The sequence below is a fragment of the Chiloscyllium punctatum genome, chromosome 44, assembly GCF_047496795.1.
Source record: "Chiloscyllium punctatum isolate Juve2018m chromosome 44, sChiPun1.3, whole genome shotgun sequence".
NCBI lineage: Eukaryota > Metazoa > Chordata > Chondrichthyes > Orectolobiformes > Hemiscylliidae > Chiloscyllium > Chiloscyllium punctatum.
In genome coordinates, this window is record NC_092782.1 from 17550795 (window position 1) to 17567029 (window position 16235).

Here is a 16235-nt window from a genome sequence, read left to right on the forward strand (position 1 = left end):
AGAATACTGCGTCATCCTTCTATAGGAAAGATATCATTAAATTTGAGAGTATGCAGAAAAGATTTACAAGGATGTTGCTGGAACTGGAAGGTTCAAGTTATAAGGAAAGGCCGAATAGGCTGGCACTTTTTTTCCCTGCAGCATCGGAAGCTGATGGGTAACTTTATATAGGTTTATAAAATCATGGGAGGCATGGCTGGGGGAATAGCCAATGTTTTTTTTCTATGGAGAGGGATCTAAAACAAGAGGATTTAGATTGAAGGTGAGGGGAGAAAGATTTTAAAAAGGGTAATTTTCTCATGCAAAGGGCAATGCGTATATGGCATGAGCTACCAGAGGAAGTGGCGGAGGCAGGTACAATTACAATATTTAAAAGGCATTAGAATGGGTAGATTAATAAGAAAAGTTTCGAGGGATATGGGCCAAACACCAGCAGATGGGACTAGGTCAGATTGGGGTGTCTGTTCGACGTGGAGGAGTTGGACCGAAGGATCTATTTCTGTGCTGTATAACTTTATGAGTCAATCTGTCAGTTAGGGAGTGGTCAGAGCTCAAATTGGGTTTCTGACTGTGATTTCAGTGAGAACGAGTTTGGCTGTTGATGCTACAACACAAAAATTTAAAAGCTCCCTGCCTATCTTCCCGTAAGCAGTTCCTGGAAGCTCAAAATACATGAAATTAAGTTATAAATATTATTGTCTTTGCCTGAGTGAACTGAAAAGGTGACCCTGATCGACAGCTTCAAAAAAAACCAACAAGCCATCACCTAAGCCTGTGGAGCAACACATCGTGAAAGCCACTTAAGCAATTTGGCCAGTTTTGTTATTTTCTTTTATTTATACAATGTATAAGTGAGAAGTGTGATGGTAGATTCTCCACTGGCCTGGATGAGTGCTGCTAATACAACACTCAACAATTGCAAAACAAGCTAATTGTGCAGGTCCCAAACCACCCCTTAAACAATTTCTACACCACTGGTGCAAAGTAGCAACTATCTGCAATATGCACTCTAATGACTTGAGTTGTAGACTGGTGTCTCAATTTGTAAACTAGGTTAAAAATTACACAACACCAGGTTATAGTCCAACAGGTTTAATTGGAAGCACTAGCTTTCAGAATGTTGCTCCTTCATCAGCCACCCGGCATCTCCAAATCATTTGTAAACTAGCATAGTTATATAAATATTTATATAACTAAAGGTTCAAGTAATGCTTCACCATGAAAATCTATAGAACTGATCTGAAGATAGTGAATCGAAATGCATGTTCTACAGAAAGTGAAAATAGATTTTCCCCTGGTTCAAAATAGAATAATTGGGAACCCTTAACTATAGGGGTGAACACAAAATAGACAGCCTAACTTCAGAGGCTGTGTGGGGAGAATGGACAAAAATATCCTGACTCTGCAATAGGAATTCTCTTGGATTGGGAAATAAAAACCGGTACATTAACTTGCTATGAAACTCAATTGGACAGGCTTGATGGTGCTAGAAACCACAAAGCACATGTTTTACAGTTTGATGCCAATTCTGTCCTCAGCTTCAAGAGCGTAAAATTCACAAACAATCCAAATTGTTTGCAGTCCAAAGCAGAATAAGATCCAAAACAAATTTGGCATTTCTTTCCTTACAGAAAACTGTATTGTCTGTTTTGGGGTATGTCCAATAATGTCAAATTAACAAATCAAATTTAATACCAGAGGAAGTATTCCAAATATTACAAAACGAATCTGCAAGAATGACAACCTGAAATGTGCACACTGAAATTTGTTGCTTCACTGCATGCCACTGAGAGCAGAAGTTACTGCAGACCAGGCCACCTTCATTCAAAAACTTAGATTTTGATCAAGTTTGACTCCAACAATTTTCCAGTTACTGAAAAACATTGATAATTCTACACAATAATAGCACACAGCACAAGAAACATAAAACAAAAACACAAAGGTACATCTAAATCTACTGCCGAGGCATTAAACTGACATTGCAGATGGGCCTTGCATTACTGAAAACAAACTCTTCTTCTAATTCATAAAAACTGGATGCTTTCTTTTATGGTCGGTCAATATCAACTTCGACTGCAGGTAAAATGTTAAAAAAATGTACTACATGACATTGATAGCAAACAGCATGATAATTAGTTTCAAGCGACTTAGTTAAGTGGGATACATTGCTGAAAGAGAACTCAAAGTAAAAGAAAATGTTTTCCAACTATTAGGGCAACTGTTCTTTCATCAGGGACATACAATTACAACACAATTTCTGCACATGCGTATTGTCGCGCCACTGGCAGAGACATTGACATTAAAATCAGCCCAAAAGAAAATAACGTTTTACAGTCAGCAACTTATAAGTTTGCTTACTCATACTTTACAATGTGGCAAATACAAATAGTGTATCTCATATCATAATCACCAAGTGCGCTTAAATTTACCTTAAAATTTGAGCGAGCTTAATCTTTTATAGATCAATTATTGTAATTGCCCATGTTGAATAGGAAATAAAACTTTTTCATTTGGTAAGTGATTGAAGTCTGGAATACACTACCTGAGTGTGGTGGAGGCATGTTCAATCGAGGCATTCAAGAGGAATTAGACTAGAAAGGAACAATGTGCTTTTTTAAGGGGAGTCAGCAGGAGATAGGCACGGAATGAAATTATCAGAGAACTGTTGCAGACAATGGGTCAAATAACCTGTATTGGTGCTGCAATAGTTCTGTGATTCTGCAAACAATTACAATGGGTTTAATAATCATAAGGAAGCATATCTTCAGAAATAGATTTTTCACCATGCATAGTTTTATTTTAATAGAGCAAATGTTGTTGACTGGAACGCAGCAAGATAATCATTTCAAGTTATCTCTGTTATCAGCACAACGTAATACAGTGACCTGTCCCAACTGGAAAGTTGAAAATGTTACCGTTTCACCTGTACAAATCACAGAACAATCACAAATGCAGCATTTCCAGTGACCCATTTCCAAGTAATGGAATAGTCAGGGACAATTTAATGGCTGTAATCCAATTCATGCATGCTAAAAGCATAGTCAAGTATTTCAATCTAAGGTTGGCTAGACTTGCAGAAATTAAAGGCAAAAAAAGAGTGTGGATCTGCTAGAAACACGGTGGGGGGGGGGGGGGGTGGGAGCGGGGGCGGAACATTCACAAGGACAAACCAATTTTTTGGGATACGTGAAATCCTCCTCCTTATATCAGTGCAACAATTTGTTATCAGAAAATTGCTCAACTTACAGATTTAGCATCGTTAATGAAAATAACCATAGTACGGGACTCCACAGAAACAAAACCAGATGCCAAGCAGTAGCAAAAGAGAACAGAAGAGAAAAGCATGGTTACAAAGGTGGCCTTTAAAAGGAATGGAAAGTAAATAGCTGCACAAATGGATGTCAGTAACACATTCTCGACTTCGGGGTTAGAACAGCCCAGAAGGGAAAGACGAGGATAAAGCCTATGAAGTGGGGCTAAAGGTGGGTAACTAGGTAGGAAGAGGAAAAACTGTGAAGAGATTTCATTTTTAATTTTAAAAACATTCCTCTATTTCATCCCTTAGCAAGAGCATAATCTGCATATTTGTACTCCAAAGACTTCAAGTCAACAATATTGAACAAAGTAATACCCACAATAAAGGTAATTTACACAAGCATCTTTCACCAAAGATTGTCTGTAATGTACTTTGGGGCAACGAAGCTCTTTTAAATGCAGTCATGGTTATAACATAGAAAACATGGCAGCATTGTCCCACAAATAATTATAACCAGATTTGTTTTACCGATGTCGATTGAGGAAAGAATTTTTACCAGGCCATCAGGGAACCATTTCTATTCATCTTCAAACATTCTCATAAATATTTTGCATCCTACATCCTTACAAATCTAGATCGAAATGGGCAGCTAAGGTATACCACTGTGTCATTGTGGAGTGGAATGCAGTGTTAATTTTTTTTGTCTGCTACATTCATGTGATGAACAGTCTGAATCCAGATAACTAAATTGACATGCCGGTTGTCCTTGTGATTCTACATGCGGAGGAGATGAGAGTCTTTGCATGGAGAGAGTGTATAACTTGGTTTGAGAAAGGTCACATAGTGCAGTTTCTGCTGCTAGATCATTTATCAGATCTTTATTGGTGGCAGTGATATCATTTACAGCCATTTATCCTTTTTGTAAAGCTCTTGTATCACTCGAAGTATTCACGAAGTTCTTGAAAGGTTTGCATGATATACATCACATATTCAGTCGGTTTGGCTTCAATGCGGTCCAATTCTTTTGTTCTGCAAATGAGATATTAGACAGGCCTGGGTGCCATTGCATGAAAGTTGGCTTCAGTGTACCACTGACAATTAGAATTGTAGTCTGAAGGACTGTGCTCAAGCATCGAGCGTAGATTTTCTCTGCTCACACAAGACAACTGCATTCTGCTAACAAGTATACAACAGCAAGGCCAGCAGTACAAAGAGTGTGTACAGACTGGAACAGTTGCTCAAAGAAACTGTAAGAGCTACACTGCAGAGACATGAACAAATAACCAGCTGGGTTTGCAGCAGGTTTTCTCAACTTGAGCACAACAATGACTTTAATCTCTATCCACATTCACGGAATACTCCAGTAACATGGATGTTAGGAATTCAGAATGGATGCCATTGATTACTACCAAATAAAGCCATGAGATCCTTTCACCATCCATTCAAGATGTAAAAATACACAACCTTTTGACTTAGGAGTGAGATTATGCCATCACCAAAGCACGGCTGAAGCAGTGCACTTCACAAAAAATTGTGTTTTGCAATGCATTCAATTGGAACTCAACTGGCAGGAGCAGCTTAAATAATGTGAAGTGCAGCAAAACAAAAAGTATTTTGCACAAATTTTACATGGTTTGAAGCCAAGTGGATTCATAGATAATCCATAACTTGACTATCATTCCAATCAAAAAAATCAGTGCATTATGAAAAATTAAACTAAGTGTTCAAATTAAAATCAAAATCTTTGCAAACTCATGGACTGAGTCGATTCCTGATGAAGGGCTTTTGCCCGAAATGTCGATTTCGAAGCTACTTGGATGCTGCCTGAATTGCTGTGCTCTTCTAGCACCATGAATCCAGAATCTGGTTTCCAGTATCTGCAGTCATTGTTTTTACCTCATATTAAAGCTGCAAGTATATGATCCTCATAAAATACAACAGAGGCCAATATCGATCAATATTAAATTGAAACTACATTGAAAAAACACACAATTTCACATTTAGGACTTCTAGGGGGAATAAAATTTGTCCATGTGATGTGGACATCATTAGCTAGGCCAACATTTACTGCCCATCAACTACTTTTCTATTGGTCTGGAGTCACAGGTAGGCCAGACAAGGACAACAAATCGCTTTCCCTAAAGGATGAGTTTTCACGATAATTGATAATGGTTACATGGTCACCTTTAGGAAAGCTCTTCATTGCAGATTTTATTGAATTCAAGTTTCACTATCTGAGACAGTGAGATTCAAACCCATGCCGCCAATCTATGGTCCTAGATTGTTAGTCCAGTGACATTGCCTCCCTTTACAGAATTCTTAAATTGAATAAAAAAACTAGAATGATCAGGCAAGCACAAAAAGGATTTTGCAAGCTATAGTACAGAAGCACACCATTCACCACAACTGATCTATTGCAGAGTTTATATTCTATCTTAGCCACCTCATCCCTCAAATAATTACCTCCCCTTTCTCTTGTTCCTCTATTACTCTTTGGCATGTATCAAAATATGTCACTACTACCTGCTTTAACCACTCTACTGGCAGAATAATTCCTTATTGGATCTGTGGTTGACTACCTTAGGTACGTATATCCCTTGTTCTGGATTTACACACGTGAAACTTCAGACTTGAATTGAAGACTTTTTAAAATATATACAATACAGGGTCAAAATTCTTAATTTGGTGATATTTATGAACGTCACTTTCATAAATTCATTAAACTGAAAATGTCATTACAGTATTTGAAAATTCTCAAATATCTTGAAGATTAAAAGTGCAGCAATTATTGTCTTATTTTCTTGGTTTGATAAAGTTATTTTTTAGCATTTTGTCCTAAAACGCAAAGATCAGGTACATAGAATAGTACGATTTTCTGAAATTAACCACTGACTGACTATCATACAGATACATATCAATGCACCTTTACTGCTTGAATAACTCAGTTAAATTTACTCATCTGTAATTCTTACTCACACAAACTAGCATCTTATGCTATAACAGTGAAGGTATGATCCAGAACTAGCTGGTCTTATTCAAAGAGTTCCAGTAGACCCAAAAGATTGGCATCTACCTTGACAATGTGTATTGGGCATGAGCAGGTAGGGAAAAAGTTAGGTTTTGAGTTTTGTGAAAGAGGTTCAGCTGACCATGACTCAGATCAGATAAGAACTTAGTTAACGGGGTGCTGGAAGCAAGGGCAATGGGTTAAAAGGTGGAAAAGCATTCATCACGTACAGGCATTTAACAATATTGGAAGCATTCAGTACGTAAGGTTAGTTTATGAAGGTGAAAAGTATTCATTATGTGAAGCCAGTTAAGGTTAAGAACATTCATTGTGTAACAGCAGATGGCTTAATCTTTACTGTTGATGCTCGCTGATTGTAATGGTCACCCAATCAATATGTATGTTGCCTTATCTCGATATTCTTCCCTGTAAAATTACTATATACTTCATTAAGAAACTGCTATTCCAGAGAAGATCATGAACTCATGTCTCTGTGCACATGGGCAATTGCTCTCTCCCATTCCAGGCCCTGGAATAAATATGAAGGAGGTAAAGCCATATTGTGTCTCTGAGCGTTTTGCTTCGACTGAGGCAGATAAGAAGAAAGTGGATAATTGCCAAGTTACGACCATCTATAAAAAAGGGGACAAACTCAATCCAACTAATTACACATCAGCGTAATTTCAAGCATCAGCAAAGCACAAAAGGATTTGTCAACAGTGCTACTAACTGCCACTGACAAATAACTACTTAGCAGTCTCAGGTCAACGTTTGCCTGGAGCACACACTACACCTTGTCCAAATATGGACAAAAGAACTGAATTACAGGGTGAGTGAGTGACTGCCCTTGACCTCAAGGCAGCATTTGGTTCAATGTGGCATCAAGAAAATCTAGTAAAATTAAAGCCAATGGCATTCTGGGAAACCTCCACTGTTGCAGTCAAATGCAGCACGAGAAACAAAGATTGATCTCCAGCAATTATGTCTGATTCTCGGACATTACTGCAGGAGTTCATCTAGGTGATATCTTTAAGGTCAACAACTATTATTCACTTCAATAATGACATTCCATCCATCATAGGGTCAGAGTGGAGGCACTGATTGATAATTGTAGTGTTTAGTTCTATTCTCAATTCATCAGAAAGAAAGAATCATGCAAGGAAAACTGAGCATCATCTGGACGTGGGGGTGATAAGTGGCAGGCAAGCCAAGCAATTATCATTGCCAAGTTACAATCATCTCCAATAAGAGAGCCTGACCTTTCCCTGGCATTTAAGGGTACCAACAACCAAAAGTTCATCATTAACCAGAAACCTAATCGGAAGAGCTATACAAATACCGTGGCTACAACAGCATATCAGAACCCGAGACTCCACAAAGCCCGTCCACCTTCGACAAGGCTCAAATCATGAGTCTGATGGAATCATCTCAATTTACCTGGATGAGTGCAGCTCCAACAAAATGTGAGGAACACAATACCATCAAGAACAAAGAAGTCCACAACCTTCGTTGGGTTCAAATCCCTCTACGGTTTAATCGTTCCCATTTCAGATTGCTAAGAGAAGCAAGGGAGAAAACAATGGAATCAAAAAACCTGCAAATTCATTCCTAGCAGCATTGTATGTGTACCTACAGCATATAGACTATAGCAGTTAAAGGTAATGGTTCCCAACTATTTGTCAAGGGCGATTATGGATGGGCAACAAATTTTGACCTTGAAAGTAACTTCCACATGAACTCAAAAATATTTTTAAAGTCACTCACTTAAAACTGATCACCAAATAAGTGGTCAAAACTTGCACCACAACCACTGCCTTGGATTTGTCACATTGGCTGCGCACCAGGTGAACAGAAATTTCCAACAAAATATTGAGAAGGCCAACATGGTCACATTGAGCCCCACTGTCAACCTGCTTTCTAGTTAGGAACTCAATCTCTGACAACAGTTAGCAGCTATAACAAATTTGTAACAATGGTATTGACTCTAACGTCAAGATGAACTTCCAACCACAGTTCACCGTCCATAACAGTTCCACTTGCTTCAGCTCATTTTCTGAAGAAACTCTAATCCATAGATTACCATTCTCGTCTGGATGGTCACCCATCTTCCATCCTACATAACCTAAGCTCATTCAAAACTCTGCTGCCCACATTTTAACTAGCATTTTTCGTTTTAAATTTCATTATTATATTCAGCCTTTTCAGTTTGGTCCTATTCAGCCTTTTTAAAATGGAAGAGACAATGGTAGAGGATGGCAAAGACTGGCACAATGCAACACTGAGGGAATGCCACACAGTTGGATATTAAACAATCTTGGAGGTAAAAACAATAACTGCAGATGCTGGAAACCAGATTCTGGATTAGTAGTGCTGGAAGAGAACAGCAGTTCAGGCAGCATCCAAGGAGCAGCAAAATCGACATTTCGGGCAAAAGCCCTTCATCAGGCTTTTGCCCGAAACGTCGATTTCGCTGCTCCTTGGATGCTGCCTGAACTGCTGTGCTCTTCCAGCACCACTAATCCATTAAACAATCTTGTTGCTTACTAGCCAGGAACAAGATTTGGAGTAACTTGTTAAGTGCATGCTGGCTATCACATTTCCTACAATAGGCACTTCAAAAGCATTCACCAGCTATTAAACAATCAAGCTGCTCTGTTGTTGTAAAAGGGGTATTGAAATACATGTCTTTCTTCCAGCATGTATGAACAATGCCTAAATCTGACTATTATGCATTTATGGATAATACTCCAATAAAAAACAAAAATGATCAGGTATCATGAAAACAAAAGCACATAATTCTGCAAAGATGAGTTCATGGAGTATTTTTGGGACAGTTGGTTAGTGTAGCATGTTGTAAACACATTTCATAGTCAGACAACAGTTTATATGAGAATTGGTAATGTTCAAAGAGACAGGATTAATTAATGACCTTGTGGTGTCCGAGTCTCGAAGTAACAATGATTATTAAATGACTGGATATCAACTGCAGTGAGGAAGAGAAGTGTGGATCTAAGACTGGTACTTTAAAAACTTAACTAAGGACAATGAGGACACTAAGAATGGGAACTGAGAAATTGGGTTCCAGAAAAGGTCAATAGCAATGCAGTGGCAACCATTCAAGGAGATATTTCAGAATACTCAATTAAAGAACAAACCAGTGAACAAGACATTTCAAGAGAACTCACATCTTTCACGGCTAACTGAGTTAAAGGCAGAATCAAAATGAGAGAAATAGGAGTGGCAAGTCATATGATTGAATAGAATATAAAAAAAAGAATGATTAAAACATTAATAAGGAGCGAGAACTTAAAGAGTACAAGAAAAAGCTTGAAATATTAAAATAGTATGAATTTCTACAAGCAAACATTGGTTCTCTCATGAGCACGTCCAGGGAACTAACAAATCAAAACACGTAAAAGGCAGACAAATTGAACAGATCTTGCATCAACAGAACAAAGCAAGTGCAGTTCCGTCCAGCTGAATGAGCAGCACTGAGGTGTGCGCAGTGACAGCAACAAGGACAAAGGGAAGGAAAGTTTACCAATGTTGGTCACATACAATGTCATTTATAACTTTGATAAAGGCTTTTTCAGCTGTGACATGCTGAGATTAGGTTTGTTCAAATGTGAAGTTCCTAGAAGGACTGCATGGATTTGGGAGGTGATACTATGTTGAATAACTTTGGCAAGCAAAGAGAGGCTTAAGATGGGCCAATATTACAAGTGTCAGTGTGAAGGTCACTAATTGCAGACTCCAACAACAGCTACATCACGTTCCAGAAGTGGACACATCAACAAATTTAGATAAAAATAACTGAAGCTTCAGGTTATCAGAAGTCTCAATCCATTTCTCGTGCTCAGCGACACTGCAGCAAGCACTGATATTCACAGTCTGCGTACATTAGCTGGTTCTGCTGGTCTGAAGAGACCTTTGCACCTGGGATGATATGCTAGCCGAGGACTTCCTTGCCAATAGTCAAAACATAGGAAATGTGGATGACAGTCTCCTCACTACCTAAACACTAAGCATGCACAGATTAAATTAAGCGCCATGATTTCCAAAGCATCACTGAACTTTTAGATTTAGATTGATTGCTAGCAGAGATCTATTTGCAACATAGATGGTGGGACAAAATCTTCTACTCGAAGGCTGCATACGTGGCATCGAGTGAGTGCTCAGAGCTCACATGATGTATTACACGGTTCACATGGAGGATTCTTAGGTATTAAAGGCAGTATTCTATAGCCAGCTAAAACACAGGACCCCAAACCAAGGATATAGCCGAGATATGAACCAACCTCCGAGCTTGCAATTTTGGGCAGACCCAAATACAGAAGTTGTTACTATCAAGCGATATTGACATTTGACAAGAGTCAAGTGCCTTCAGAATAAGTGTGCACAGCATTAAGCCAATACCTCCACCCATCCATCTAACACTGATTTATATCCAATATTTACAATAAATGATATTGGCTTGGCCTAATGACACACAACATATTACAGTAAACTGATTTTGAAGAATGGATGTTCAACAAAGCACAAAGGAAGAATTCATCATCACGACACTGGAGTTGCAGCCATACTCAGCTTTAGGTCATTTCCTAACTTTTAACTTGTAGTCCAAATTTATGACCAAACAGTAGTATTTATTTGACAGAAACAATGACATTAGCATAAATACACCCATTTGTAGGCAAAAACAAGCAGTCCCTACAGAACATGTAATAAACTAAATCCCAAATATTACTGCATCTCAAATGTTCAATTCAATCACATAAATTAGGTATTGAAAACGTGACCATTATGACACTCCCTATTGACAAGTGGATAGAACATATTACCCAGAAATACAGTAAAAAAAAGACCATTCCGCCCAAGTGATCTGCACCAATATTTACTTTTACACAAAGATTCTCCCACTGACCTCTGCTTCCACATTCTTCCATTCTTATTTTTGCACCAAACCTGCCTAAATAAAATTGTAAGTGTTATTTATTTTAACTACTTTGACTCAACAGCCTTGTAAACTGTTGACGAAATACTTCCTAAAGTCAATTGTTAAATTGGTCTGTTAGTGACTGAATTTGACTTTGTGTAAACAGTTTATCTATGTTCACTTTATCAAACCTTCATAAGTCAATGGATCAGGTTTCCTCTTGCATTCTCTTTTCCAGAGAAGAAATCTTTAGCTTAATCAATCCTCTCTTTACCAAATTACATTCTCAATTCTGGTAGCCCTTTTTGCAATGCCACATATGTCCGTTCTTTTGCACAATGACAACAACTGAAATCATAAAATAGTACATAACCCATCTGGAACCTGCCAACTGCCCCTTCCCTATAATTCTTTACTTTTCACATCAGATTCTCACATCCTTAAGAGCAACTAAACAAACGACCCACACATACTTGCAAACAATTAAAATAAAAAGTCATTCAAACTCTTTTTTATCGTCCAATAGCCAACAACCAAGTTTACATTTGCTCCCAGTCCCTTTCAAGTTCTTGACATGATGTCGCCGTGGTGACAACCCCTAGGCCTATTTGGTAAATTTGCAATAAAAACACAAGCACTATCCATTCCAAAAGAAAGCTGGAATCTGCTAGAGAAGAATTGAGCTCTCAGAAGGGACTGGTTGCATTTACGGGAGAGCACACACTCTGCATTTTGGGGTTCAGCTCAACTTGAGCCCGCTGCCTGCTCCAGAAGGAAGCTCAGTCCATGGGCCTGGCAGGGCGGAATGATGGGACAGAGACTGGGAGCCGGTTGAGGGGATAAGAAATGAGATGAGGGGAATGTGGCTGCAGCAATGAGGCCGCCGGAGCTCGGAGCTGGAGCTGCGGCTGCTCTGGGTGAAAGGTCACCGGGAGGGGGTGAACCGCTTTCGTCAGATATGCAAAAGGTGGCCTGAGGCCGGGACTCTCAGCTGTCCGCCTCGGCCGCCACCTCTTCCTCCTCCTCTCTCTCTCGCGCGCACACACACACACAACGCTCGGAAGGCAGTGCCGCTGCTCCCGTTCCGATGGGGGACAAAAAGGCCCGAGGCCTCCTCAGGCCTGCTCGGGATCCCGGTTCCTTCAAGATCCCGAGGCCTCAGTGGGGCGGCGCCTGTTGGATGTCTATAGCAGCGACCGCTGTCGCCGCCATTTGGGCGTCGGGCCTCGGGCAGGATTCGGCTCGGGACGGAAAGTTCAAGCGCTGTTTCCGCCTCTTACCTGAGACGTTATTTTCAAACGGGGCGGAAAAGCCCCGAACCTTTCCCCCCTCCCCCCGGTTTCTCGGCTCCGCCGCGGGTCAGAGTTCGTGACCTCTCCCTCGGTTCGGCTGGTGGCGCATGCGCAGGCGGGCGGTGAGAGGGGGGGGTGCCCGACAGCGCCACAAAATGGCTGCCGCAAGCCTGGACTCGAGCCAAAGGTCCGCCGCTCACCCTCTCCTCCCTGCGGAACGGAGGAGACACTGCTCCCGCTGATCTGCCACGCCGTTCGAAATACTTCAGAGCCGGTGAGGGTTGTCCGCTGATGTAGTATTCTTGGTCAGCAGCCTCCTTCTCAGCGCCTCGGCGCCGGCGGATGATAGCGCCTCAGGAAACTACGTCCGTCCCCCATTTTCTGCTGGGCCTCTTCTCCTCCTCCTCCTCCCCCTCTCTCTCCACTCCCACCAACAAACAAACGCATACACACACACACACACACACACACAGAGGCAGGCTTGGCTTACTTCCAGTTCAAGATCAATTATTTATTTCTATGTTCGAAATTATCGTGAAAAAAGGAACAGAAAATATCGGAAATCGAAACATCCAAAAACTTTTAAACTGGTAGTCCAAAATGAAAAAAAAAAGGAAATTTGAAGTAATACATTCCAGGAAACTTAAAAGTTGAAATGCAAGAAACTTGAAGTTTTGAGCATCTCGCCCTCTTCGAATACTCACGCCTCTGCTTGGTCAGTACTACTCAGGCAAGAACAATGCCAGTTATTTGCTCGTCAAAATTTCCTAACTAGATGAAAGTGAGTACTCAGATGCTGGAGATTCGAGTCGAGAGTATGGTGCTGGAAAGGCACAGCAGGTCAGGCAGTATCCGAGAAGCAGGAGAATCGACGTTTCAGGCATAAGCCCTTCACCAGGAGTCAGGGCTTATGCTTAAGTCGTCAGTTTTCTTGCTCCTCAGATGCTGCCTGACCTGCTGTGCTTTTCCAGCACCACACTCTTTAAGGCTCCAGTATCTGCAGTCCTCACTTTCTCCTAGTTGATAATATCCCAACACAGAAGTCTGATGCACCCATTAAATGTTGGCATTTGAAATCTCATCTGATTAGTTTTCAAATTTTTACATGCCCTCATCCATCCATATCTATTACTGCCTGTAGTCCTACAATCCACCAAGATCTTTGCATACCCCTGTTCCTAACAGTAATTCTGATCTTTAGCATCACCCTATTTTATCAGTATTACCATTGGTAGTTAGGTCATTCTCATTTCAAACACTCCGTAAAAGACCTTTTTGAACAAGCGTTTTGGTTACCTGCCCAAATATCTCGCTCAACATCAAATTTTGTGTGAACTTTTGAGAATCACCTTGGCATGTTTGTTGCTCATTATGCTAAAAGCAAATGATCGTGTCAATCACTGATAAGGGCATTTCTGACAAATTTCTTGTATCAACGTCACAAAAAAACCTCTTGCCTAACCACATTTCTTGCTTGGAATTGAAAATAAAAAGTACAGAAGTTTGAAAGGAAAGTATTATCTGAAATAATTGAACAAAAATGGAATAGGAAGGACAAGAAATTAGCACCAGAATGTTCAACAATTCACTATGAATTATAGAAATTTTAACAAAAGTATAAAATACAAGAATATCCAAAATGAAAAATATACTATGTGAAGTGGAAAACTAATATTGAAATAAAGATACTGGAAATCAAAAGTTTTGAAAAATCAAAATGAAAAAAAAACATCCCTGGCACTGTGAGGCAGCAGTGCTAACCACTGAGCCACCAAGTTGCCCCCAAAAAGTAATAATGGGGAACCAAGAAATGATAGAGGAACTGCATTGGAACTTTGCAGTAGTTTTCTGGTAGAAGATAACAGCAGCATACCAGAACCACAGGAGAATTAGGGAGCAGAGGTGAGGAGAAGGTACTGGGGAAGCTGAAAGGTCTGAAGGTGGATAAATCACCCAAACCAGATGGACTGCACTCCAGAGTTCTGAAGGAGATAGCTGAGGAGATTGTAGAGGCACTAGTGGTGATCTTTCAGGTGTCACTGGAATCAGGGAGGATCCCAGAGGACAGAAAAATTGCTCATGTAGCACTCTGTTTAAGAACGAAGAGAGGCTGAAGACAGGAAACTACAGGCCGGTTAGCTTTACCTCAGTCATTGGTAAGATTTTAGAGTCCGTTATTAAAGATGAGATTGCGGAGTATTTGGAAGTGCATGGCAAAATAGTGTTGAGTCAACACAACTTCATCAAGCGGAAGTCATGCCTGAACAAATGTCAGAGTCAGAGTTGTACAGCTTGGAAAAAGACCCTTCAGTCCAACTTGTCCGTGCCGACCAGACATCCCAATCTGACCTAGTCCATCTGCTACTATTTGACACAAATTCCTCTAGGTCCCTTTTAAATATTTCCCCTCTCGCCTTAAACCTACACCATCTAGTTTTTGATCCTCTACCCTGGGGAAAGGATATTGACTTTTTACCCTTATGCTCCTCATAATATTATATACCTCTATAAGGTCACCCCTCACCCTCCGATGCTCCAGGAAAATTAGCCCCAGCCTGTTCAGCCTCTCCCTATAGTTCAAATCCTCCAACCCTGGCAAAATCCTTGTAAATCTTTTCTGGACCCTTTCAAATTTAACAACATCCTCTGTTAGAATTCTTTGAAGTAATGAGCATGTTAGACAAAAGAGAGCCAGTGGACATGATCTATTTGAATTTCCAGAAGGCCTTTGACAACGTGCTGCACAGGAGGCTCGAAAATAAGAGACCATCATACTGGGGAAGGTACTGGCATAGAAAGAGGATTGGTTTGACTGGCAGTAGGCAGAGTGTACGTCTTTTTCAGGATGGCTGCCTGTGATGAGTGGAACTCTGTAGGTGTCCTTGCTGGGACTACTCATGTTACACATTAACGATCTGAATGAGTGAACCGAGGGCATTGTTGTTAAGATGACACTATAATAGGTAAACAGACGGTAGTTTTGAGGAAGCAGCGAGGTTGCAGAAGGACTTGGACAAGCTAGGAGAATAGGGCAAAGAAATTGTGGATGGAATAGAAAATGGGAAATGTGAGATTGTGCACTTTGGTAGGAAGAATAGAGACATAGATGAAATGAAGAAGGCTTTGGACACCAGAAGCACAAAGGTTTTTGGGAGTCCTAGTTCAAGATTTTCTTAAGGTTAACATGCAGGTTCATGTTAGCAAGGCAAATGCAACGTTAGCATTCATTTCAAGAGGGCTGTGTTACTTGCCTGGTGTTAGGATTAAGGACATCCCCTCAGGGCTGGAGAGGAAATTGGAGTGGGAGGATCCAGTTGTCATAGAGTCCTACAGCACAGAGACAGGCCCTTTGGTCCAAACTCGTCCACACCCACCAAAATGTCCACCTATGCTGTCACCATTTCCCTCACTTGGCCCATATCCTTCTAAACCTTTCCTATTTACATATATGTCCAAATGCCTTTTAAATGTTGTTCACGTTCCCACCTCAATAACTTCCGCTGGCAGCTCATTCCACATGCATACCACCCTCTGTGGAAAAAAAAAGTTGCCCTTCAGATTCCCTTTTATTCTTTCCCCTCTAACCTTAGACTGATGCCCTCTAGTTCTCGATTTCCCAACCCTGCAAAAAAGACTATTCATCCTATTCATACCTCTCATGATCTTACATACTTCCATAAGGTCCCCCCTCAGTTTCCTATGTTCTAAGGAGAAAAGTCCTAGCTTGTTCAACCTCTCCCTGTA

At 40.5% G+C, this 16235-nt stretch overlaps 1 protein-coding gene across 10 annotated transcripts in view; it reads right to left on the reverse strand.

The window, feature by feature from the left end:
• The window catches only part of nr2c1 (nuclear receptor subfamily 2, group C, member 1), a 126523-nt gene extending 113646 nt beyond the window's left edge, over positions 1–12877 (reverse strand). For 4 of the 10 annotated variants that reach the window (XM_072562379.1, XM_072562376.1, XM_072562369.1 and 1 more), the window contains exons 1-2: positions 12480–12667; positions 7701–7818 (exon numbers count right to left, since the gene is read on the reverse strand). The gene's annotated coding sequence lies outside the window, so the exon portion shown is untranslated. Of the gene's footprint in view, positions 1–7700; positions 7819–12479; positions 12670–12691 lie in introns of those variants that run through there. The other 6 variants (XM_072562370.1, XM_072562375.1, XM_072562371.1 and 3 more) reach the window with 5 other exon arrangements.
• Positions 12878–16235: the final 3358 nt, after the last annotated feature.